The sequence below is a fragment of the Aquarana catesbeiana genome, linkage group LG02, assembly GCF_042186555.1.
Source record: "Aquarana catesbeiana isolate 2022-GZ linkage group LG02, ASM4218655v1, whole genome shotgun sequence".
NCBI lineage: Eukaryota > Metazoa > Chordata > Amphibia > Anura > Ranidae > Aquarana > Aquarana catesbeiana.
This window is the reverse complement of record NC_133325.1, coordinates 181,837,927-181,858,279: the sequence shown is the minus strand read 5'-3', so window position 1 is coordinate 181,858,279 and position 20,353 is coordinate 181,837,927. Positions and strand designations below refer to the sequence as shown.

Genomic DNA, 20,353 nt, shown 5'->3' with positions numbered 1-20,353 from the left:
AGTGTCACTCGATCTCTGCTCCCTGTCATTGTCAGTTAAAGTGACGCAGTGCCGAATCGCAAAAAGTTCTCTGGTCAGGAAGGGGGTAAATTCTTCCTGGGCTGAAGTGGTTAAAGCATCAATTTTTTGCTCCAAACTTAAAATGGTTGAAGAAAAAACCTCCTTAGTAATATACACAGGGGCTGCAGTGTTAAGAGCAGCTGCAACACTTGCCCCTCCTGATGGCTTAACTCTGACCAGCTATATTAATCTCAGGGGAGGATGCCATCCTTTTTGAGATGGTTCTAGGCTTCTGTGTGACTGTAGTCTTTCTAGAGTCTTCTTTTTTAGGTGTTTTTAACCCCCCCCTTCCGAACATAGCCCGATGCACAAAGCAGAGGTACTACTATTGCTTGAGCAATAGTCCAGCTCTGCTGCTGCTATTGATGCTCAGCCTGATGTAGTAGTAAATATGTCAAAAGGAATGCCTTTAATGTTTTTAACAAAAAACAGACATGACCCAGATCTTTCCCAGCCTGTCTGCAGGTAAACATAAGAAGGGGGAGTTTCTAGTGCTCTGCTGCTGGTCACATGATCAAAATAAAAATAAAAACACAGCCTTTGGAATACAGGAGTAAAAATAAATTATCATTAAATGGTTTTAAATTGTCGTATACATATATATATTTGAAATCAAATATATATATTATTTTTCGGCAATAACATGGTGTGGGTGGATTTCTGACAGTCAATGGGCTGTGTCACGCCTCTCCAGCCTGTGCCTTAGAATAAGAAGGAGGTGAAGCCTCCATTAATCTGCATGTAATAACCCTCCCCCACTGTGTCACCAAACCTCTTACATGCCACCTTTGCTCTTGTGTCCCTCCGCAGCTTGCAACAGCAACAATGGTGCTTTTTAAAACACCCTTCCCGCACTGGACGTTGGAGGACGCCAACGCCACGCTAAGGCCCGCCCCCCCATCTTTGACTACGGCCCTTACTCTTTCCTTCAAAAAAGAGCTTTTCCTGGGCAAGCACAGGCTCCGATTCTATGAGATCACAGAGAGAGGGGAAGACATGGCGAAGGGGGGGCCTAGAAGCCACCGAGCGGCATGCTGTACGCGCCCCTTCTTCATTTTTGAAGCGCTCCTTCCTCGAGAAGAGGGGAAGAAAAACAGCACAGGGGGGTGTCTGGTGGGGAGCAAAAACCCCCCAGATTTACCGGAGGTCTGCTGCCGGCTGGAGGAAGAAAACTGCTGTTTCCTGGACACATCATGAGCTCTCAGAGAAGCATGAGACAGCAAGTGCTCTATACAGCCCCCAGTGGTGACACATAGGCATGACAACATTTACAAAATTAAAGGAGACATTCATAAGAAAATTTTGAAAATTTCTTAGAAAACTCCACTTGCCTTTCCTGCCGCAGGGTTTTCTGTGGTAAACCAACAGACCCAATCTTCACCCTTCACGGTGGGTTCCATTAAACCTTCAGGAGCTGGGGATCCTCGAGGAAACCCACAATCCTGGACCTGTAATAGCACCACCGCCAGTAAAACTTTATGGCCTTAATACCAAAAAGTACTGGATCCCGGGGTCCCACTCTCTAAAAAGAGAAGCGTTACAGGCAATACCTTGTTTCTTTGGATACGAGGCCCGGGTATCATTCAATTCGGCCAAAAAAAGACACTTTGAATGGATCTGGCTGCGTGGCTAACCCCAAGAAGGATTGCTCCAGTGGAGCTCAGCACAGCACATCTTTACTCGTGACCAACACCTTAGACACTGGCGAAAAAACTGAGGTACTCCCAGTAGTGGGAGGGGTTATATAGGGAGTGCACTTTTTGTCTTAGGGCGTGCCAGTGTCCATCACCTGAAGGTGGCCTATAACCACATAGTAACTACTATGGCTCTGTGTCCCGTGATGTACGATAAGAAATATCTACTTTTTTTGCTATATTTAACTACTTCATTTCTGGAATATAATGTGGGTGAAACTCCGCTTTAATCCCCCCCGAAAAAAATTCCACTGGATTTCAGCCCTGCCACACTTCATGCCAGGGATTCTCTTAACACAGGTGTTAGGCCCCATTCACACCTCAGCATTTTGGAGCTTGAAGAGAAAAAAAAAAAAAAAACACACACAAACAATGATTCTCTATGGAGATGGTTCACATCTCCACTCCAAGTCAGCTGAAGCTCAAATACGTTCTGGAGCTTTTTTTTGTAGCTCAAATCGGGTAGATTTGAGCATTTTTGGCGTGTTTTTATTCCCATAGAAATTACTGGAAACGCACCATTCACGCGATTTTCTGCTCAAATGTAAAAAATAGAATAGCATGATTAAGAATAAATAAATGTAAAATAAATACAGAAATAACAAAAATCATAAATAAAATGAATATGTAATACATAAAAAAAATTATAAACAATACAATACATAAACACCCAATCTCAAAAAAGAAAAATATTACTATAATCATTTTAGGGTTAGCGTGTTTTAGTATTAGTAGTATTAAACACCCTAACAGAGAAAAAATATATATATATATAAATATATATATATATATATATATATATATATATATATATATATATATATATATATATATACATAGATCCCTTACAGTACCTTAACTCTAAGGCCTAATGTACACTGCTGGTGGTAAACGGACGTTTAGTAGAATTTGGGCATTTTTTTCAGCTGCCCCTGAACTCTCCTGCATGTTATCTTATCAGTACATGTACACAGGGTCGTTTAGGTCAGGTTCACACTGGTACGACATGACAGTAGTACTACGTTGGATTCGACTTTGCCCTGCGACTTGAAGTCCAACATGCGTCACCGCCCGGGGCATGATGGGGCAGTGATGTCATAAGGAGCGGGCCTCCAGTGACCCCCCGCCCCATGCCAATATAAGTAGTGGCATACCACGTACCCGGCCTTAGAGCGGGAGAGAGCGTCAAGTCAACATCAGAACAGAGGGAGAAGAGACACAGAAGAGCCAGAGAGGGGAGAAGAGATCGGAAGAGACGACGGAGCCGCTTTAATAAATTACTTTAAAAACATGTGTAATGCTGTTTTATTTTTGATATTTTTTTTTTGTTTTGGTGAATGGGTACCCCATACTCATTCACATAGGGTGGGGGGGCCAGGATCTAGGCACTCCCTCGTCCCCTCCCTTTCCTGCATGCTCGGATAAGGGTCAGGTATGGATTTTGGGGGGACCCCAACGCCGAAGGGCCTGGTATGCTCTTGGAGGGGAACCCATGCCGATTTTGTTTTAATTTGGCGTGGAGTTCCCCTTCAAGATCAGAGCACAAGTCGCATGCCAAAGTCGGATCAGTCAAGGCGGCGATCCGACTTCAGTGACATTCAATGGACTGAAGTAGGATTAAAGTCGGACCAAAGTAGTGCAGGGAGCATTTTCAAAGTCGGACCAGTTAAGACGGCTCCCATAGGGAAACATTGATTTTCACACGTGAGCTCCCAACGTCAGAGCATTTGTCGTACCAGTGTGAACCCAGCCTTATAGTCGTTTCTAGGCAGTTGAGTTTAGAAGCATTTTTTGGAACGCAAAAAATGGGTTGAGAGGTATGTTCAGAGGCATTTGAAACGCCAAATGCCTGTAACAGCTTGTAAACACTGTAACAAGCGTTTAGCAGTGTTTCGTTTACATACGTTTTTCATTTTAACGCAAAGGCAGCTAAACTGATGTTTTTAGACGCCCGTTTCAAGCTGTCATGTTTAATCGTTCAGGAGAGGTTAAACAACGTCCTGTGTACATGAAGCCTAACCCCCTTACCAACATAATAAAATGAATAAAAAAAAATAAAAGCTAAACAAAAAAAAAACTGAAATGCATAGCAACAAATGATGCAACAGCTGATAGCTTTCTCTAGTGGCTAATTAAAAAAACGCCAAAGCTCCAAAATGCTGTATAAAGACACCCAACTCATACAGAAATGCACTCAGGTGTAAATGCAGCCTTAATGTTGAGGACAAGGCTGGAAATAACCCAGTAATGCTGATTGAGTTAGAATAACAGACTGGAAGCTTTAAAAAGGTGGGGGGTGCTTGAAATCATTGTTCTCTGTTAACCATGGTTACCTGCAAGGAAACATGCAGTCATTGCTTTGCACAAAAAAAAAAGAATTCACAGGCAAAGATATTGCTACTACTAAGATTGCACCTAAATCAACCATTTATCGGATCAGCAAGAACTTCAAGAGCAGTTCAATTGTTGTGAAGAAAGCTTCAGGGCACCCAAGTCAAGCAACCATCAGTACATTCTCCTTCAGTTGATGCAGCTAAGGGATCAGGGCACTACTAGTGCAACACTTGCTCAGGAATAGCAGTAGGTGGGTGTGCGTGCATCTGCATGCACAGTGAGGTGAAGACTTTTGGGGGATGGCCTGGTGTCAAGGGCAGCAAATACAGTGGGGAAATTTGATCCTCCACAGATTTTGTACATTTGCCCACTTAAGAAATAAAGGGTCTCTATTAATTTATAATACACCTATGATAAAAATTAGAGACAAAATACCAGGGTGGACTTACCATGTTTAGAGGGAAGAAAAATGCTGACTATGACCAAGAACACCATCCCTACAGTCAAGCATGGAGGTGGAAACATACTTTGGGGCAGTTTCTCTACTGAAAGTACAGTCTGAATTTGCCACATTGAAGCACCAATGGACAGGGCCATGTATTGCAAAATCTTGGATGAGAACCTCCTTCCCTCAGCCAGAACACTAAAAATGGGTCTCTCAGTGTGACAACCCAAAACATAGCCAAGGCAACAAAGGAGTGGCTCAATCGGCCCTAGTCAGTTTGAGCGGAAGAGTGTACCCGCTCCCAAAGAGGAGCAGGGACCAGTTCTTAAAGCAAAAGTTCCCCATTACGGGGTGGGAAGTCTGCTTTAAGCCTAGTACACAGGCTGACGGGCAGAATCGGACAGTTTCTATTAAAATATTCAGCTCATGAGTACAGCAGCCAGGCCAACATGCTGGTTTGGCCAGCTTGTCAAAGTCCTGACCGAAAAAAAAAAAATAAAAACTCCCAATCAGTACTCAGCCAATGGCTGAGAACACTGAACGGAGTTTTCTGGGGGGCTGTCCCAACAGATCACAATAGCACAGTGACCTCGCTAAATGGAGCCATCAGGAGTGATTTTACACTAGTTTTACTGCAGTTCATGCATTTGGCAACTCCATTGCAGCAAAATAAAACCCACACCACAGAATTTGGGATGCCAGTCAAGTATGGCACCCACATACATGCCACGATTTGGAATCACAAATTCCAAATTGCTCATGTGTTAACTAGGCCTTAGAGCACAAGATACACATTGCACCAGATTTCAGGAAGGGATGAGAGAGTTTCTACTGTGGTTACTGCTATATAAACTAGTCACTGGTACTCAACTACAGACTCCATGCATACTGTAATGGAAATCTAGTCAGCTAAATAACTAAAACTGGCAGATTAAGAATTTGCACTACTAGTGGGCTTTTCATGTCATAACACAATAACTCAGTGGGAGGATCTCTGCACTAACATTGGATAGTTAGCACAGCAAGCCCCCCAGTTTTGCTCAGCCTGCTGAGTTGAATAAAAACCTGATTGTGTCAGGCTTCTGCAATAGGTCAGTGTGACACCATTCAGCGTTTGAACAAAAGAGCTGTGTGATGTGCTGAAGTGTACAAAATGTATAATTCCCGATGCTGTACAGTTCCATGCAATTTGTTAGTGTGCTGTGATAAAATGCAGCATGGCTGCATTTTAGCATAGCCCTAGGCTGCATTGCAGTGTGAACAGAATACCTAGGAAACCATTGTTTCCAGCATGTCCTTGTGGTGGTGAGAGGTTTTACAATGCAGTAAAACATCTGTCACTGCAGTGTGAATTAGCCCTTAGCAATTTGTTTTCATGTTTGGTTCCCAAATTGTGTTTGGCCTATACTTTGCAGATTCAGTGCAGTACCACTTAACTAGGGACCCATGTACATGATACATCACATGAGCACCAAATCCTTGCAATGCAGTATTAAACCCTTTCAACTTTGTGTGGTAGGACATTGCAAAAAAAAAAATAGGCATGTTAAGGCAATAAAATGTAGCACCTCCAGATTTTGTACAGGTGGCCCGTTTTTCCATACCTTCCATTATGAGCAATTTTTTTTTTTTTTTTTAAAACAAAATGGTTAAACATTCATTGAACACTGTTTTTACTTTAGATTTAGTAAGGCAAGTTGAGTATCAATGATTTTAGCATTTAATAAATATTCTTTGATAAACTATATGAGCATGTATGAAAAACTTGGTTTAACCACTCTGGCAGTATGATTAGGTCAGATTTTTGCATCTCAAAGTGGTACACTTTTGCATAGAAATTTGGTGTTTATTGTAGGTCTGTAATTCTTAGTAATAACACCTAAATCTGTCCAAACAAGAGTCTAGTAGACATCCGGGTATGAAAGTCTGAAACATGAAATCCTAAATATTATAACTATAAAAAAAATTAACAATTCACTGGCGCTCAATTCTGCAAGTGTTCTATTGTGTGTTGTAAGATTATTGTACTGTATGTTGTGTACTTTTTGAATTTGCTGTCGGGCTCCACCCCCATGCATCACAGCACTTGCAGGAACAGAGCATCGGGCAGAGGACACAGCAGGGGATATTGCAGGATCCTGGTGACAAAGTACACTGGACCAGGATTCTGCAATGCAAGTGTGGCTCGGGGTTACTGTGAAGGAATGTGATGTAGATAAAAATAATAATAATCTGAAAATGTCTATTTTCTTATGTGCATACATATTTTTCTACCTTACTCATTATATAAGTATACAGGTTTGCTCTGTTCCTATATTTTCTCAAGATGGCGGGTACCCCCTACATCCCACACATCAGAAGAACGCGGAACTGAAGATAAAACCAAGGACAGCCAAACCTCGTTATGAAGATTCTCCATCTTCTTTTCTATCTTAACCAATGAGATGTACCTATTAGACTAACATAGCAATGACGTATTTTTGTATATAAAACATTAGCACTGCCTTGAATAAATTAGAAGTGTAAAAAGTAACGGTGCTGAGCATGTCTCAGAGTGTTTACTTTTATATGCATGCATAGCCACACTTTCCAATTAGAAACAGCAGCAGATAACCTTGGGCTCGATTGGAGCTCTTAATCATTTCCTTAACAGATGGTGCCGAAACCCGGGACCTCAGGCTACAGTAGAAGCCATACCGCGATAAGGATTCGAGCGTTAATTGATTGATAAGAGGGGGTTTGCGCAGCCCTAACAGTACGGTAAGTTGATTTATATTCTTACCACTGTACAACTTTCTTATCTTTCGGTTGACCGCTGGATTCTGTCTGTATGCTGAGACTGTCTTAGAGGCAGGTATTTCCTCGCCTGAGGCTGTTTTAACGAACCTGCCAATGGGTTTCTGCTGTCTGTATTTGTTCACTGTCTGTCATTCTTTGGGCTACGAAACTCAGCAGTCTAAAAGTGCTACATGAGTTGAGTGTATGTGTACTCATCCCCAGATGAGCTGTCGGCCTCTGGGATGAAGTTTTCTCTTGTAGCAGACGGTTATAGGGCGGGTTACTCAAGGTTTGTCAGACCCTTGAGGGATATCTCAGCTGCTGGAGCCCCCCGCAGTCTGAAAGCGTTACAGAAGTCTCACCCCCAGACGAGCTGTCTGTAATGACGACCTTTAACTGGGTTTAAGGGGAGTTGTCTGCCCCTGAGGTTACCTTAGCCTGCTGAAATTTTGCAGTTCGAAGAGTGGCAGGTGTAATGTCCTGTCGTGAGTGTATTTGTGGTTTACTGTTTGCTATACACGAGAGGGGTTGGGGACTGGTTAAGGTCGGAGGGGGGGCTGCCCGGGGGATCTGTTGGGTCGCGGGCCGTTGCTCCCCACTACCCCTGACGTGTTTGTTCTTGTTCTGAGATTAACCGTATATTACAGGGTTATAGCAGACAGTAGCAGCTAGGAGCGCAGCCTTATGTGCCCCCACCCAAGGAATTTGTTAATAAGGAGCAGTGAGAAGAATATTAACCCATTAGTTGTACGTATTCTCCTCTCAAGCCGTTAGCCGAGAAACAGAGAGAAAAAAGAATGATATTGTGAAGAATGTGATATTGTAAAGAAAGTGATATTGTGAAGAGAAGAAGATGTTGAAATAGTTAAAGTGGTGTTCCGGCCGAAATTATACTTTTTAAATAAAAATTCCCCCAATAATGCACAAGCTTAATGTATTCTAGTAAAGTTAGTCTGTAAACTAAGGTCTGTTTTGTTAGTTTATAGCAGTAGTTTGTTATTCTATAAACTTACAGCAGGCCGTGGCCATCTTAAGTGTGGGCATCTGAAGCCAGACTGTATTTCTTCCTGGATCTCATCCTTGCAGATCTCGCACATGCTCAGTGCAGCACAAGCAGTGTAATAGGTTTCAGGTCAGGTTTCCATAGCAACGGCAGTTTCAGAGGAAGTTGCTGCCCCTTCCCAGAAGGCATTGCAAACAGGAAATGATGCGATGGGCCTCGGCCAGGGAGGAGGAAGTGAAAAATGAATACAGCAGATATACAGTAGGTACTAAGAAAAAAAAGAAAAAAATATCCAATTTGTTTACAGTGCACAGTTTAGTGAGGGATGCTGAAGAGTTGTAAAAGTGGGTGGAACTCCACTTTAACAAAGTTGAACGAAGTGGCGAAAGTTATGTTGCTAAAGAAACAGGGAGAAAAATCCTGTGTGATAAAGAAAATTGGATAAAGGAAGTTAAGAAAGATGGCAATTGTATTATGTATGTGTATCACAGAGCTGATATGTTGGAACTTAAAACAAAAGGAGGGGAGGGACAGCACTGCCCTCCGTCTAACAACCACTCCTTTCTCACCACCAAGCACAACCCACTGTGACAACTCAGCCCGGCGGCCATCTTAGTGCACCCATGCCTTCACTTTCTACCCAGCCCAGTGCACTTCCTGCCGGCGGCCATCTTGGCACACCCAGTAAGCTTAAACAGCCTGTACCCAGCCCTCCCTGTTTTAAACCAGGATGGTTCATAACACACACCTGTCTTCCCCAATACAGGAGCATCACATTCCCAGGCCGGATATGTTAATGATGAAGAAGCATCTGAGTGGGAAGCCCAACAGCAGGCAGCAAGGCCACCCACTGATTTAACCCCCAATCCGGCTCCAGACTCTCAGTTCCGAGAGGATCTCAAACACATGCTGGCAACCGTAAGGAACAGTGCTTCTTGCCAGCCCCCGCCCCAACAACAGTCTCGGTTACCAGAAGGGGCACCAGTGATGTATTTCGCTTTTACTCCATCACAAGCAGAGGCCTAAGTGACAAGTCTGCCTGACCCAGAGAAGCAGCCAATTCCCTTCTACCACAGGATAGTGCAGATACAAGAAACTTACTCAGCTGCCTGGAGAGACTTGATCAGCCTATGCCAAATCAAAGCAGGACATGTCTTTTGGCTGGTCATGCAGACGGCCTTCAATGATGCCAGCCTGACAAGTGCCACTTCCTACACCTCAGGCGTGGAGTTCTGTGCACAACTCCATGACTGGGCAAAGGAGAAGTTGACGGATCAGACCACCACAATCCAAGATATTACCCAAGATAAAGGGGAGTCTGAAGAAGTATCATGCTAGACTCGTACAGGCCTTTGATGATCTGAGTTTCTCCCACTATGAAAAGAGACACACACGTTTCCTGCGTGGGAGTGGATGGGGTGCCCCGCTCCAGTCCATTTGTAGAGCCACTCCAAGTGGGGACATTTCCTGATTTGCTTGCCAGATTTGTGGCGTCCTCTACATGTCCCTTGAATCTACTAGGAGCTGATGTGTTATCCGGACTACAGGCCTCAATCAGGACACGCCTGAAGGGGGGATGAAGTTACATACTCCCCTATCTTTAGAAGACCCATCTGCCTTGTGTTCTCTGCCTCTCCTGACGACACTTCATGAAGCAATAACTTCAAACTCAATACTGCAGGAAGTACTTGACAGAATCCCTGCGTGCCTAAGGTCCACAGGACCGGAAGACAACGGTCACTTAAAAGTGCCACCAGTTTCAGTCAAGCTAAAAGAGGGCGCATCATTGCCCCGGAAACCACAATAACCCCAAGAAGAGAATCCTAAAAGAGAACCAGGTACCTGCTGTGGATGCCTTTGACTGCAAAGTACCTCACAGAGGTGGACCTTACAAACGCTTTCTTCAGTGTCCACCCTCACCCCTCCTGCTGGTACCTTTTTGCATTCATCCACGGAAAGAAACGGCAACATACCTAAACAGTTGTGCCGCAAGGGCACAGAACTTTCCAAGCCAGTTTGCAAAAGCTATGGCTATCATCCTTGACATATGACAAGAGGAACACCAGGAAGTGATTCTCTTCCAACATGTTGATGACCTTCTCCTTTGTGCAGCTGACTTACCCCCTGTTGAAGTCATCTCAGAAAGCCTGTTGTGCTATCTTGCCAACCAGGGGTGCAAAGCCTCAAATCCCAAATTGCAGTGGTGCTCAACACCTGTCATTTTCCTTGGACACCATTTGTCCCATGGGACAAGACATCCCACGGAAGACAGGGTGCAAGTAATCTGATATCCCACTGCCACAAGGTCAGAAATCCCTTCATGCCTTCCTTGGACTAATTTCCTAGTGTGGAACATGGATTCCAGAAGCCTTCCTACTGATGCTCTGCAATCAGACCCTTCCAGATGTCTCCTGAAGAAATATCTAAGTTTGAGGCCCTCAAGTGTGCGTCATCCCCAGCACTAGGGCTTCCAGACTACGAAAAAACGCTCAAGCTCTTTGTATCCGAACGTCTGGGACATGCTGCAGGTGTACTCACCCAATCACACGGCATCAGCCTACGCCCCGTAGGATATTATTCCTGTTGGCTGGATGCGGTAGCAAGAGGAGGCCTATTGTGTCTGCGAGCTGGCTTTGCTGCACAAACTTTGCTTGACAAAACTTTGAACTTGGTCCTCGGACACTGCCTCGTTCTGCTTGCTCCCCATGACGTTGTTGCCATATTCAACCAAGATCCAGCCGAAAAACTTGTCCACTACCAGACACTTGAGACTCCTGTGTTCCCTCCTACTGGACAGCATTACTCTATTAAGTTGTCAAACACTGAACCCTGCCACCCTTCTTCCACTTCTCGAGGGGGGAAAGGAGGAGGAGTAGAGTCTGAGGAGGAGGAGTAGAGTCTTGACTTGTCACCCCATGACCACACAGGACACGCGGTCACCACTGAAAACACTGTTCTACAAGCTGAAGCCTTACCACCGGTGATGTCTGCACAGGAGGCAGAGCTGTAAGCACTTACTACAGCATGTAAATGGACAGAGGGAAAAAGAGACAACCTTCATATGGACTCAAGATATGCTTTCAGCATTGCCCATCATTATGGTGTTATCTAGGACAGAGGATTCATGACGGCTGCAGGAACACCTGTGAAAAATTGATGCCTTGCTTCTCCCAACCCAAGTGACTTATGAGTAAAAGCACACGACAAACTGAACTCAAAGGAAGCTCGAGGCAATCATCTAGCCAATTCAGCTGCCAAACAGACAGCTGGTGGTCCACGGGAAGTGGACAGCAGGGTGGTAGAAGACGACCACCCTGTGCTTACCTTAGACTTTCCCAGTGGACAGAGTTTATCTAAAAGAACTACAGGATAAAGCAAGTCCGGATAAGAAGGAAAGCTGGAAACGGAGAGCAGCAACTCTCAGAAATGGACTATTCAAGTGCAACAAGAAGCCTTGTCTACTCAGGAGTATGTACCCAGCCGTGGTGCAATGGGCACATGGAGCTTCCCACTTGACAAAGACTTTTATGAACTCTCTTATCAACAAGTGTTGCACCAAGAGTTACTCCACTGACCGACAACTTCTGCAGATAATGCATTATCTGCACCAAATGTAACCCAGGACACACAGTAAAAACACAGAAGAAGCACCTGGCAAAAGCCCTATACCCCATTCCAGAGGATGCAAATTGATCGTTCTCAAGTGCCAAGAAGTGGCAGATTCGAAAACGCTCTAGTGGAAGTGGTCATGACTGCCAGGACCACAGCTAAGAAACTACTGAGTGAGATAGTATGTAGATTTGGGGTCCCAGAGGTGATATTGAGAGATCAGGGCCCAGCCTTAACAGCAACCCTTACAAAAGAGATTTGGGCAGCACTGGGGGTTCAGTTGGCACTAGACATCCCATACCACCCTCAAAGTAGCGGGAAGGTAGAAAGGATGAATGGGACACTAAAAACAGGATGTTAAAGATGGCCCAAGAGACTAACATGAGTTGGGCAGACAGTTAGCCCATTGCCCTGTTCAGTGTCAGACACCCCTCCGGGGGAAACATGCCCTATCCCCTTATGAAATTTTGTTTGGGTCAGCTCCCAGACTTGGTTGTTACTTTCCACAACAGTTACAGTCTGATGTGTTGACTAATTATGTAACCACTTTATCACAAGAATTAACCTGAATGTATGTCCAGGTGTTTTCTCCATTCCAGATCCTGAATTAGATACAGGAACACACCAACTACTGTCTGGAGATTCTTGAGCCAAGATATGATGGTCCATTCCAAGTTTGCTGACCACAGCCACCTCAGTCAAGTTGGGCAGGAAGAACACCTGAATGCACGCTTATCACTGCAGGAGAGCGTGTTTTCGGGTGCTGCATATCCTTTTTCTGTTTGATCTAGAGGGAATCTGGATAAGTGAATGTGCCCTTGCAAAGGTCATTATGCCCCCCCCCATATCCTAACCAAAGCTACCCCTGATACATACACTGACCCAGCACACAGTCAGAGGAGGAAGTGAGCAGTTCTCTCCGGAAGCTTTGACCCTCATGTATACATAGGGGTTACAAGGGGGGTCCCTGATGAATTTAAAACCAGGGACCAGGTAAAAGCTGGTTTTGAGTCTTTGATCCCCATAACAACTGTCAACAAGAATGTAGATTGGATTAAATACATGTCATGGTTATGCAATAGAGTTTGTCGATCAGCATACCTGTCTCCGTGTGTTCATCTCTAGAGACTAGCTGACCCTCACCTGACTGCTTTTGTAACCTCTCCTTTAAGCATGGCCCCACCCCAGTGCCCTATCAGGGAACCCTATATTAACCTGTGCCCTGCGAGCCAGCAGTGCTGATCAACCATTGTGTGTTAGCCTCTGTGTACTTGCTGTGTTTCCTACATCTGATTCCTGTTACCGACTTTGGCGTGTTCCCGACCATCCCTGTTTGACTGTGACCCTGAACCTTGGCGTGTACTCTGTTGTCCTTGTCTGCTTGTGGCCCTGAACTTGGCTTGTCCCTTACTTTCTTTGTTGTTCCAGCCTGCTGCCTCCTTCCTCTTCTCCTGTAGTCTACCGTGAGCTGCGAGACCCTGGGGGCCGCGACCTGGAGCCAGACTGCAGCGCAGTCCATCCTCACCACTAGAGGCTCTGGTGAACACCTGCTGGCTCTTAGACTCCACGCCCTGGGGAATCTATGCTCTAGCTCCCAGTGGGATCTGTCAGTGATCCAGTAGACCTGAACCTCCCAGGGTTCAATCCGCAGCAGTCAGCTGTAGGGTCCACTACCTTGCGGTGCGCACTCCTGATCCCAATGGTGTGCATCTGTCACCCAGCCTCTAGGTGACCTGACACTACACATATTATAACCAACAGAGATTTGTAAATTACACTAAAGATGCCCTCCAGGGAATTGCTGACCAGTTATCCCCCACTTCCTACATGACATTCCAGGACCGGATGGCCTTAAACATGGTGCTAGCTGGGAAAGGAGGTGTTTTGTAAAAAACGGGAACCTGTTGTACATACATTCCTGATAATACTGGCCCAAATGGTAAGGTTACTTTAGCTATAAAGAAATTAGAAGATCTGTCATTGGAGTTGAAGAACTCAGGTATCACAGACCCATGGGATCAATACTTTAGCTGGATGAGTATGTGGCAGAAGGTGCTCGCCCAGATAGGGGTAATGGTATTAATAATCCTGGTTCTTTTAACCCTGATTGTATGCTGTATTCTACCTTTCGTAAAAAGTTAATGAGCAAGGCTGTAGGCAATAGCACACCTACATTTCTCCACCAAGAAGAAGAGGACCCCCTTATGATGGAAGATGACAAACCCTTCACTCCTCTACAGTCACTCCCTGTCCAAAAATCTTACAATCCTATAGGGTTATAGGGATAGATAGCGCCTGACTGCACCTCTCCAGCTGTATCTAGGAGGGAAGTGAACGGTTGCTGCCCAATTCTATATACAGCCTAAAAGAGTTGCTGAGAAGGGTCAGGCCAAAGTAGGACCTTTAGTATTAGGGTCAGAAAAAAGAAAATAGCCATTTTAGGGGGGACTGAAGGAATGTGATGTAGATAAAAATAATCTGAAAATGTCTATTTTCTTATGTGCATACATATTTTTCTACCTTACTCATTATATAAGTATACAGGTTTGCTCTGTTCCTATATTTTCTCAAGATGGCGGGTACCACCTACATCCCACACATCAGAAGAATGCGGAACTGAAAATAAAACCAAGGACAGCCAAACCTAGTTATGAAGATTCTCCATCTTCTTTTCTATCTTAACCAATGAGATGTACCTATTAGGCTAACATAGCAATGACGTATTTTTGTCTATAAAACATTAGCACCGCCTTGAATAAATTAGAAGTGTAAAAAGTAACGGTGCTGAGCATGTCTCAGAGTGTTTACTTTTATATGCATGCATAGCCACACTTTCCAATTAGAAACAGCAGCAGATAACCTTGGGCTTGATTGGAGCTCTTAATCATTTCCTTAACATTACCACTAATGGTACTGAAATTTAACTTCGAGCCACTCAAGATCACCAGGGAGGTCAAGCAACCCTGTCAAGTATACTAGTTTCAAGCACTGTTAACTGAGACTTTTAGCTTGACCTGTATTGTAAGGAGGCAAAAGAAAATGCCCAGTAAAGTGTTGGATACTACTAGTTTACCACAGAATAACCAGGTTTACACTACATCAGGTGTTTAATATTGGCAGTGCTTGTGGGTGTTTGACTTAACCAGACCACCCCCCCATCATTAATTGGCAAAACCAAGTATAAAGAATGATACAAACCATGAACTTGGTTTAACAAAAACGTGTTTATTACATCTGCTGCATGAGACCAGAAGACAATCAAGTCCAAACTCCCAGAGGGAATTAGCATGTCAGTCCTTGATGCTAGGTTAAGACACAGGGGACTTCCAGAAGCACACATGCACAAGTGAATATCAAGTATTCCCAGACTTGTCATCCGTCAGATCTTATGGCCAGGTTGTTATACACTGAATGGATCCACATGGGAGTGCTGTCTTCAGCTGGCAGGTCTCAGGTGCAGCAGTGGAGAAGAAGTTTACTTTGACCTCTGCCTCATCTTTCGCCTTTTACGCTTCAGTCTACAAAAAGGAAAAAAAAAAGTCAAAAAAAAAAAAAAAAAAAAAAACACAAACAAAAACACTGACTCCATATAGTACAATTTTAGTAAACTGCTTGGAAGGTGCACAACGCATCAACTACCTAATCAAATTGCTTTACAGCCCATTCACTGCATTGCATGAACTTGCATTAAGCATGCTGTTTTAGGAGCTTATGAACAGGCTAGAACACCACACAATGGAGTAGCTCCTGCTGTCATCTAGAGATGCTAGCCAATACTAAAAACAGTCTTCTCCTGGAGAATCTGAGAACTGCACCCTGCAACATTCAACACCCCTCTGGCAGGTGGAAAGTTTTAGAACAGTCTTCAAGCAACCTGCTCAAAATTTAACACATCCAGAAATTTATAAAGCTTGTGGCCTACCAATTCCCCAATACAGACCAGCCCCTGTGTATGTAGACAAACAAAGCCTCCTGTTTCCTGACAGCAGGAACAGTGTAGTGTGGGTTAAAGTTAATCAGTTTCTGTATCGGCAAGGGACAGGTTCACTTTAACTGCAGTTCTGTCCCCATCAAGCTACCCTATACAAGAATCTTACTGCCCACAATTGTTGCCATGTGTTAATTCAGAAATTAAATTTCAACAAGGCACACCTACTTTACAGCTAGCCTTCATTGCTCATGTGTGCATATGAAGCTTAAAAAAAAAAAAAAAAAAAAAAAAGTGCATACCCTGGACACTGGCATATACATACCTGCCATTTTCCTAAGATATGGACTATAGAGCAGATTTTACCCATCAGGTTACCAGTGAATTAATTTAGTATTGAACACATGTAGCGAGTCCAGCATGCCATTGCATCAGGGCCCTAATCTACACTTGCTAAAACACCAGACAAGCCAAAGTAGTTTGAGTCCACCCGATTTCTCTTGCACCAAATTATAATGCAACTGTAATGTCTGCCTTCATTTTGTTAAGCACCGCGCAAATTGGTGCTATATTAATCCTGTATTATAATAAAGTGCAGGACAGTTTACATAATGCAGCAAAGCACAATAATGTAAATTTCCATGTCACAGGGGTCCCATTCACTTGAATATGCTGTCCTAAGCACATTTGTCACACTAAAACTCAAACCAAATTTAGGCTTTGAAAACAAATTGCACTACATCTAGGCTGCCACTCTTCCTGAAAAGCATGTCTTGCTACGATCTGAAAGCATGTCACTTCTGGCCATGATTCCTAATCACTCAAACATGAACAGAGCCTTGCCATCCAAGCTAGCTTATTGGGGGGGGGGGGGGGGGGGGGGGGGGGGGGTGTGAAGCAGATCTTTCTCTGCCAAAATATTTCCTAAACAGGCCACGACCTAATGGGCTTTCCATAGGCAAAAATATGGACGTTTAAATGGAGTAAGCATGTGTACACATACCAAAAAAATTGTTCAATGTTACACTTGAAAGCATCTTCCAGAAAAATGAAACCAGAAACCTGAGCAGATACAGGCACTGCCTCCTGTATTATCCATAAAGAAACTGCTTTGCTTAGGACCCATTGAGGGACTTGGAGCCAGAACTTAAACTTTGCACCACAGCCGCCCCCCCCCCCCCCCCCCCCCCCCCACACACACACCCACTGGGGCGCTGCATGGACCATTGTTGGACATTGAAGGCATATGGTGGGTGGTGTTAATTTAAGAAAGCTTAATGATTAACCAGAAAGGGCCTCATCCACCAGAGGGGGAGGTGTCCATTGGACTGACTGGTCCGGTCTGCTCAAACTAACCCCTCATGGCTGGAGGGAGAACAGTTTTCCCTCCCTCATGTCAATCCTTCAATAAAGCTGCTGGCCTATGAACCCCCTTGTTGCAGTGCCAAGACATTACACCACTAGGTGTTTTAGTGGCACCTCAGGGTCTACATGCTGCTTATGTGGGGCAAGCAGCATGCATGATGTAGAGAGCAACATTCCCTGAATCACATTTGACATTCACTCATTGGTATGCCTATTGTGATTGGAACTCTTGAAGCAGTGGTAAAGCCACCTGATTTTTTTTTTTACCTACAGGTAATTTTATAATGAAGGCTTACCTATAGCTTCAGTAAGCCTAGCATATATTAGACCAAACAGGCAGCATTGGCTGGGTCAATAGAAATCAGCTGACATTTGGCCTGTGTGTACTGGAGTTGGTCAAAGTGGCATGACCAAAAAGTCTGCTGACTGGAGTGTTCTGGGGAGTGGGCTGTCCATCAGAACATAATAGCACAGTTAGGGAGATTGCTGTACCCCTGTCAGATAGTTCATACAGCAGCCCCTGAGCTGTCATTTTTCATTTAACCCTGGTGAAAAAAACCTGGCATGCACTAGGCTTAAATCTCCTAAACATCCACCATTTCAAAGATCTACATTAGTAGCAGCGTGTGACATCACTAGCACATGCATGGTCCCATTCATTCACAGCTATGTCAAGAGGCTGGAGCCCACAAACCCAGGAGGACCAGGTGAATTTATGCACAGTGTTGCAGTATAGGGTTAAATAGAAAACTTTAAGCTGGATTGTAGCTATGGGTTACTGTACTTTACAGTACACCTGAAGGTTCATCACATTCACATGATCACCATTGAAAGTACTCACATAATGACCATTTTTAATGGTTATGCTGCTAGCATTAATAGGAAATTAGATCCATTTACTCATTTTAAAAATGTTACATGTGTTACTTCCTGTTTTTTTTGCCTAGGCAAATTAAATCACACCCCAGGACTAGAATAGTAGGAAGAGATTCACAGTCAAGTCATGCCTGATCTAAGGCTGGACATACATTATACAATTTCCCTTTAGTGTTACCAACATTTAACAAAGTCAAACCTAAACACTTTTAATTTGTATGCAATCAGGAAAGACTTGCACTACATAGCTAAAGGTAAATCTAAAATTGTATAGCCAGCCTAAGGGCAGATGGATTCCAGGAAGCAAATGCTACATAAATCTGCCATAAGGGCCCTTTCACACTGCTCTGTAGCAAAAGGTTAGAAACATTTTGCTGTGTTAGATGCATTTTTTGGGTTTCCTGCACCTGTGAAAGACAGGCGACGCAAAAGTGCACCAAAAACCCAAATCAGTGCGTTTTTAACCACAATTTCCATTCATTTCTATGGGAAGCTGCAGTTTTCAAAAAAACACACCAAAGACACCACACTGCAGAGGTGTGAAGTCCCATAGGATTTAAAGGGAAACCCTTTTCTTGCAAGGTAAAATCAGTGTGAAAAAGGCCTTACTCAAGATGGCCACTTACAAGTGCAAGGGGGTTGTTTTTCCAAACTGATTTCTCAGCAAAATAAAGCATGGAATGTTCCTTTGAATATTAACAAATTAAACTATTGGTGCAGTGCAGCTTTAAAACAAAAGGACACTTAGAAAAAAAAAAAATTACATACCTGCGCATACGCTTCTTCCTCCACTAGAAAAAAAAAAAAAAAAAAAAAAAAAATTAAACATCCATTACCCAGCACAATAAATAAGATAGGTGTAGAACAGGTATATGCGATTAGCAGACCTCTAGCTGCTGCAAAACTACAAGTCCAGCATGCCTGTGTATCATGCTTGTGGTGGTCAGTCTTGCTATGCCTCATGGGACTTGTAGTTCTGCAACAGCTGGAGGTCTGCTAAATGCATATCCCTGGTGTAGAACATATCCCAGGCTGGCCATACATTATACAGTTTTCCTTTAGATGTACCAAAGCATGAGGACAAACCTATCAATTTGAATGCAATCAGACTGGCTCTTGCACTCTTAGTTGAAGGTGAATCTAAAGGAAATTGAAATTCGTAGAATGTATGGCAAGCCTAAGACGCAGTTACAATCTACAATGTGTGGCCATTGAACTACCATGCATTTTCATAAAAGGGCCTCATTGGGCAAGCAGGATTTGTATAATGCACAGACATGAACAGGGCCCAACACTACAACCACCCAGGAGGCCCCATGCATGCCAGTCATGGGCACTCTGCCTGCAGTCGTATCAAACTAGGAGAGAAGTAGGCCATGCTGCATTGTAAGCAATGAGTCAGGTAGTATTATACCCTCTTCATAATATAATATGTGTATAGAAATGGATGAAGTGTTCAGTCACATCCAGCAGGAGCTCATCATACAGAGCAGGAGGACCGTCCATTGCTGTGAATGAGCCCTATGTAGACCATTACCGCCTCAGTAGGGATACAGGACACTGTGGTTGGATTCGTTCCCTTCCATGACCTGTACGGGTAGAACATGAGCCCAGACAGACAGACGAGCCCCACCGGACAGACAACGAGCCCCACCATACACCGAGACACAAGCATGGCTAACACTGTGCATTCTCCCAGCACATGAGGTGAAAAGACATAGCACGCTAACCCCCCACCATCCGCTGCGACACACAACAAGGAAGAGGCTCAGAAGATGGCCGCAGCCAGCACAGCCCGCCCAAACCCCCTCCACCTCGCCTCTTACCTTGGCTCTCATCTTGAGAAGAGAAACCTGTAAAGAGAGAACACACTGGAGTTAGTGATGAGTGCGGATGTTCGGCCAGAACACAGGATGGACAAGGATTGTCTCTAGGCCGCACACTAGCGCCATTCCTCCTTCTCCTACCTTCCGAAGATGGCACCAATGACAAGAGAACGTCACAGCCGCGGGCCGCCCTATTTAAACGTCTCCGCGAGACGTCACGTCCGGTCTGCTCTGCTGCCCCCGCAAGGGTTAGTCGGGAGTTGTAGTTTCCTCCACCAGGGAACGCCAATATGGCCGTTTTATTCGGCAGTTTCTGAATGTGCAATCTCTATAGAGGACACACCGGTTTAATGCAATTGTCTATTTCTAGCGGCCATTCTACTGATTGTATTAGGGGGTTTGTTTAGTTCAGTGGGAAGTATAATGTACATCTTC

The 20,353-nt window shown here is 44.2% G+C and overlaps 1 long non-coding RNA gene across 1 annotated transcript; it reads right to left on the bottom strand.

The window, feature by feature from the left end:
• Window positions 1-15,128: 15,128 nt before the first annotated feature.
• On the bottom strand, window positions 15,129-20,114 carry LOC141127477 (uncharacterized). The gene is made up of 3 exons (XR_012241559.1): window positions 19,919-20,114; window positions 18,861-18,883; window positions 15,129-15,441 (listed from the first exon to the last, which is right to left on the bottom strand). It is a non-coding gene; the product is annotated as an uncharacterized lncRNA (long non-coding RNA).
• Window positions 20,115-20,353: the final 239 nt, after the last annotated feature.